At 49.1% G+C, this 6,632-nt stretch overlaps 1 gene segment (V, D, J or C); it reads right to left on the bottom strand.

The window, feature by feature from the left end:
* Positions 1–982: 982 nt before the first annotated feature.
* On the bottom strand, positions 983–5,226 carry LOC309814583 (immunoglobulin lambda variable 3-19-like). The segment is given in 3 exons: positions 5,152–5,226; positions 4,682–5,005; positions 983–1,086 (listed from the first exon to the last, which is right to left on the bottom strand).
* Between the last annotated feature and the right edge of the window lie 1,406 nt (positions 5,227–6,632).

The following is a 6,632-nucleotide window of genomic DNA, read 5'->3' as shown; positions in this document are numbered from 1 at the left end:
TCAGCTCAGGCAGCCATGGAAAAATACCACCCACATGTTGCTTAAACACCACAAATTTATTTTCCATGCTTCTCGAGGTCAGAAGTCTGTGATCGAGATGCCCTAATATTGTTTTCAGTGCAAGCTCTCCCACGGCTCCCTGAAGGCACTTTCTGTCTCTGTCCTTAGATGGTCTGTCTCAGTGACTCACTCGGGGTTGGTGGTGTGTTTCTGGTCTCTTCTTATTAGGTCACTAATCCTATGTCCACAGGGGTGGACCAACGTGGGAGGAGATACCGTCCTCCACCCTATTCATCAGTCCCTTTCACAGACAGGATGACAGTGTTCTCACCCAGACCCTGACCCTATTATGACCTTGACCAGAGAGATGCCCTCGAATGGGTGTCCATCTCTCTCTGATCGAGTCCATAGGGGCAGATCCCTCCCTGATGGTTCACCATCTTATCACAGCAGGGTATGGTCTCCTTGTCTTCCCTTTTCCATCCTTGTCCTCACATCCTGCCGTGTGTCCCTCTGTGCTTCCGTCACAGGCTCCTGCTGATTTCACTTCTTAGCAACACAGGCCCCGGGGCGTGTGGATGTGGTGGGACCTGCATGGGGGTGGGTTTACTCAGGGAGAGTTTGGGGGTGAGGGGTTTACAAGGGGAAGACTCAAAGGTCAGGAATCCGGGGACACACAGGGAGAAGCTCACCCTGGTGCCGTGGGACGGAGGGCACGGTAGGGAGGTTTTGGCCTCACTTCCCCTTTGTCTGGGTCACTGTGGTATCCATACTGGCCATCAGTTTTATAGCTGACACCACAGATATACTCAGTCTCGTCCTCAGACTGGATGTTGGCAATGGTCAGGTAGCAGTCAGCCCCAGAGCTGGAGCCTGAGAAGCGTTCAGGGATCCCATCTCCCTTGGTGACGCTTCCGTCACTGGTCAGCTTCATCAGATACGTAAGGGCCTGCCCTACTCTCTGTTGATACTAGTCAATGTACTACGTGCTGTAGTCACTGCTCATTGTGAAAGTGAGCTTGGCCGAGCCTCCCAGGGAAGAAGATGCAGATGGGGTCTGGGTCAGCACAGGCAGAGCACAGAGACCTGCAGACAGAAATGCAAGGATTGGCTGATGGCACTTACAGTGGGCAGGTGACCCTCAGGACTGTGCTGGAGGGAGGGGCTGGGAGGCCCGCCAGTCCCTGGGCCACTCTGACCTGTGTTGAACCAGGAGGGGCAGGAGGTAGAAGGGCACCCACGTCATGGTGGGAGGTCCTTCTGCGAGCTCTGCACTGAGGCTGCCCAGCTGGACTGGCCTCTCCAAGTCTCTGTCTTATCCTCTCCCCTTGCAGCTCAAAAAGGGAGGAGCAGTGAATGCAAGTCTACTCCTCCCTCCCCACCCTGTGTCTCAGCTCCTGGCTGAGCTCTGAGCCCAGGGGCCTCACGCTGGGGACTCCCTGGGGTCAGAAGAAGGGCCACGTGTGGGTTTCAGAGACAGATTTACTCTCCTCAAGAGAAGTGTCTTCAAGGAAGCGTCAGTCATGCCCTTTGCACTTGAGTCCTCCCCAGGGGACTTGGACCTATGAGGGTCCCAGTCAGGACCCACAGTGCCCCTTGGTGCCCCCAAGATGGACGTCTTCCTACACATGTAGCTACTTTAATAGAATAACAACTTTGGAGCCCCCAGAATATGCCAGACCCTTGGTGAGTTTCCTGCAGCACCTCACCTGGCATCATAATAATCCCACAGCGCCCTCTGCTGAAGGCACAACCTCTCCCCAGTGTAATGTGGAGGAGCCATTATTGGGAGGGTAAATGATTTTCCCAGATTCTCCCAGGCAGGGCTGCATGGGTCAAGATTCCATCCATGGGATTGACTTCAGAGCCTGACCTTTCAGCCCCCTCCCCACCCTGCCCCCTCTAAACTCCCCATAGTTTCCTCCATCCCTACCCTAGGACTCCTGAGCCCCTCCTGTCACCAACCTCTCCCCTGTATTCAGGTGATCCGTATCCAAGTCAATAAAAAATTCTTTATGGTCCACCTTTCCATCTAGATCTATTCACAAAATGCAACTTTATGATTTGTGGTGTTTATGGAAATGATCTCCCTACTGAAAGGGATGACGTGACACTATTTACTGAAAAATGTAGACTATTGTCATTCATTTTACAGACTATAATAAAAATGTGTTTAACGATTCAGAACCACCTTTAAAATTGTAGTTGTATTTACTATCTTGCCATTGAGAAAGAAGTCACACGGATACATATATTAAATCTCCTCATTTTGAGGTACCATCAATATCCTGATCTGGGTGGAAAATGGATCAGCAGTTCCTCTCCAGCAAAGACTCTGGGCTTTGGACCCTCCGTCACCTCTCGGTGTGGTGAGTATGTACTGCAGGCACGGTTACCCCAAGGAAACCTCATCCATCTCACCTGCTCTGTCCAACATGGTGGCCACAAGCCAATGAGGCTGCTGAACGTGCAATGTGGGTGGTCGCAGTGAGATATGCTGTAGATCTGAAATACTCAGCACATTTCAAAGATTTAGGATAGTGTAGTGTAGAATGTATCAATATTTTTATATTTAATTCATATTGAAATGATATTTTCAAGTAATTTAGTTCAGCAAAACCTATTATGGAATCAAACTGCATCGGTTTCTCCTAATTTTTAAAAAGTGTTTACTGGATAATTTAAAATTACATATGTGGTTCAAATAGTGTATGTAATGGATAGGGCAGCACTGCAAAGTCACAATGTCAGTCATTGTGTCTGAAATAGGAGGGAGAACTTGTTAGCACATTCAGGAAAGACCATGTCTTAGCTTGGGAAGCACCATGAGAGGCCACAGGAAGGTGGGGAAGTCCAGGAACTCGTATGGAGGGACCTCTTTGCTGCCGGGTCTGCCCCGTTCCAGTTCTGACTTGAAACAAGTTGCTCTGCCCTTCATGCCTCAGCTTCTGCATCTGTAAGATGGGATATAATGGGGATGCTTGTTCATTGATTAGTTGTGATTAAACAAGTTAATAAGTAGGAAGAACACAGATGGGTCTTGAGATGTATTAAGCACACATGAATATTTACTCCTCTTCCATCTATGAATATCCTTAATCCTTATCCATACACTTAATAGAAAGCAGAGACAGTGGAATAGTGGATGTAGGAATGGGATGGAAGGGAAAAGTCTTGGGCTTGGGATTTCCCACTGACAAAATTTTCTGGCCACACCAAAGTACACAAACATATTGTAGGACCTCTAACAATTGCCAGTTGAAGTCCTAACCACCAGTGCCCAAGAGTGGGACCTTATTTAGAAATAGGGTCCATTCAGATGTAATTACTTAAGGTGAGTTCACACTGGATTGAGGGGCCCTTCAACCCATTCAGTGAGTCCACCAGGTCTCAGGAGCTCTGATCCAGGTCACCATGGACACCCTCACCCCCTCCTGCTGGCCTCCTTAGTCTTTCTAAGGCCACTTGGGTCTAGAGCTTAACTGTCCTAAACTCATCAAACTGAGCTTGTGTCAGATTCTAGACCCTGAAATGATGGGCAAAATTTGTTAAGAGGAGAGTTTTTCTCAGGCCACATGGTTGGGTTTTGGGCAGCGGATGACAATTCTCATCATTTTGGGGGGGGTCTGTGTTTGATTTTGAATTGTTTCTACTGCTATTTCAACAAGTTCAGTGATCTTCTTCTGCAGCATCTATGTGCTCTCAGTCTCATCCAGTTTATTTTAATCTCAGACGTTGTAGTTTTCATTTGCAGAAATTCAATGTAGATCATGTTTTTACACTCTGTGTCTCCATTTAACATGTTCCATCTTTCCTCAACCTCAAGAACAAATGGACTATAACTATAAAAGTTGCTTTTGTGTCCTTGTCTATCAAATACATCATCTGGGCCATTCAGGGCAAGTTTGGAGTAACTGATTTTTGTACTTTTTATGACTCTTATTTTTCTGATTCCTTACAGGAAATTTTTGATATTCAGGTATTGTGAATCTTTCATTGCTAGGTATGGGATATTTTGTTTCTCCCTATGTTCTTTCTTTCTTATTTTTTTTTAGTTTCAACAAAGGTACTTGATCAGAGTTAAATCCTTTCTGTACTTGCTTTTACACTTTTTAAAATGGCACCAGGGGACACAACCTTGGGGGGACTGTCTCTACAACGACAGCCCTCCCCAGGGAGGGCACAGCTGGGAGCTGCCAGGGACTCCAACATGGGTGTGAGGTGGGTGAGCCCGGAGGAGGGACGTGGTGGCCCCCACTCTGTCCACTGTGCTGCTTGGCCTTGTATGGAGTCCCAAGTTGTCACGGGATCCTGGAGCTTACAGAGCTCTGACGAGCTGGGTGGTTCTGGGCATCCATCCAAGAGATTTGGGCTCTTGAGTGGCCAGTCAGCACCATGTGGACATCCAGCGTCCACTAGCACTGGGTCTCTGCCCTCTCTGTTCTGTCCTTCATTCAGGCCTTATTTCCTCAAGTCAACCCCACAGCCCAGACACTGAGACAGCCTGGTCCTGCCAGCCCATAATCACTCCTGAACCCCCTGTGCAGAGCCTGCCTGGAGGGCTGGGAGGAGGGGCAGCCTGGGGGGCTCAGATCTTGAGGAACCAGTCCCTGTTTTGTTCATAGTCCTCCTGGGGCTGGAGGACACTGTGAGCCAGACGGGGAGGGGGTTTGTGTCTCACTTCCCCGTCTGCCTGTGTCACTGTGAGGATAATCACTGCTGTCAGCTGATGCACAGTAATAGTCAGCCTCGTCCTCGGCCTGGGCCCCGCTGATGGTCAGGGTGGCTGTGTTGCCTGAACTGGAGCCAGAGAATCGGTCAGGGATCCCGGAGACCCGGTTGCTATACCCATCAATGACCAGCACAGGGGCCTGGCCTGGCTTCTGCTGGTACCAGCCAGCATAATAGCTTCCTACGTTGTCTCCCTGGCAGGTGATCCTGGCCGTCTGTCGTAAGGACACGGACACCGCAGGTGGCTGAGTCAGCTGCGAAGAGGCCACAGAACCTGCAAGAGAGGAGAGGAGAGTGAGGGTCAGGAAGAGGGTCTCATCCCTGCAGCCTCATGCCCCCTGCAGCAGCTCCTGTGCTGAGCTGAAGTTCTGGACCAGGCTGAGCTCTGGTCACTTTTCGGGCTGAGCCTGGGGGCAGCACCTGTGCAGAGAGTGAGGAGGGGGAGCAGGAGAGGGTTCCAGGCCATGGTGGAGACGCCCCGAGCTCTGCCTCTGAGCTCACAGCTGGGGTGGGGCCTCTGGGCCTCTCTTATCCTCAGAAGGGGTGGCCTCATGCAAATCTCCTTCCTGCCACCTTTGGCCTTGTGACTGGCTCCCTGCTGAGCAGAGAACAGCTGGGATCCAAGGAGGAGTTCACGTGGGACCTGAGTTCCAGCCCTGAGCCCAGGTCCCCACAACTCTTTCTGGTGCGGAGTGAGAAAGGCTGCCCCTGCCCCAGCATGTGCACACACCTCCCAGTCTGCTCCTGGGCTCCCCCTTGGGCCTTGGGGACACACAGGCGTCCTCTCCGGGGATGAGGTTATCGTGTGGTGGGCTGGACATTGCTGGAAGCTGGCACTGCAGGGACCACAGTCATGCTGCTGCGAGAGCCCAGAATTCCAGCAGCAGATACAGGGACACTGGTTATGTACCTCTGGCAGAGTTTTTATTATATTTCTTTAAAGTTTTTTTATTTTTATTTTTCGAGGATAGTTGATTTACAGTGGTTTTTTTCTTTATTTTTTTGACGTACGCAGGCCATTACTGTTGTGGTCTCTCCCGTTGCGGAGCACATGCTCCGGACGCGCAGGCTCAGCGGCCATGGCTCACGGGCCAAGCTGCTCCGCGGTATGTGGGATCTTCCCGGACCGTGGCACGAACCCATGTCCCCTGCATCGGCAGGTGGACTCTCAACCACTGCGCCAACAGGGAAGCCTTGCAATGTTGTTTTAGTTTTAGGTGCACAGCTAAGTGATTCAAATCAACATATATATTCTTTTTCATTTTATGTTTTAAAAAAAAAGGAAAAATGTCTTCCTTATCTAGACCTAGGCAAGAATTCTTGAACTTGACAATACATGCATGATTTGTAAAAGGAAGATGATAAATTGAAATGTATTAAAATGAAAAGCATTTGGTCTATAAAAGTCCTTTTTATGGAGTTGAAAAATCCAGGAAAGAGGGAGAAAATACTTTCCACTCACATAGTCATCAAAAAACTTGTATATACATTAAAAAATGTGTCAAAACTAATCAATAAACAAATCAACTAAAATGCAAGTGGAATTTGGGAAATGATGTGAACAGACATTTTTTCGGGAATGTACAGAGGTCAGATGAGCACATGGGAAGATGGTCCCCGTGAGTCGTTAGGAGAATGTCAGTCATACCCTAAAGAGTTGCCCCTGCACAACAGTCAGAATGGAGCCGATGGGCTAAAGTAAAAAACAGTGGCAAAACCAATGCTGGCTGCGCAGCAGAGGGACCGGTCGCTAAGGTGTTGCTGGTAGGAATATAAAGTGGTACAGCCACCCTAGAAAAACAGCTTTGCAGCTACTATGAAACTAAACATGCAATTATGTACAATCTAGGAATTGTACCCTTGGGATTTTATTTCAGAGAAATGAAGACGAATGCTCCCAT

The sequence above is a fragment of the Mesoplodon mirus genome (genome assembly GCF_964341445.2).
Source record: "Mesoplodon mirus genome assembly, chromosome: 13".
Classification (NCBI taxonomy): domain Eukaryota; kingdom Metazoa; phylum Chordata; class Mammalia; order Artiodactyla; family Ziphiidae; genus Mesoplodon; species Mesoplodon mirus.
This window is presented reverse-complemented; position numbering and strand designations above follow the sequence as displayed.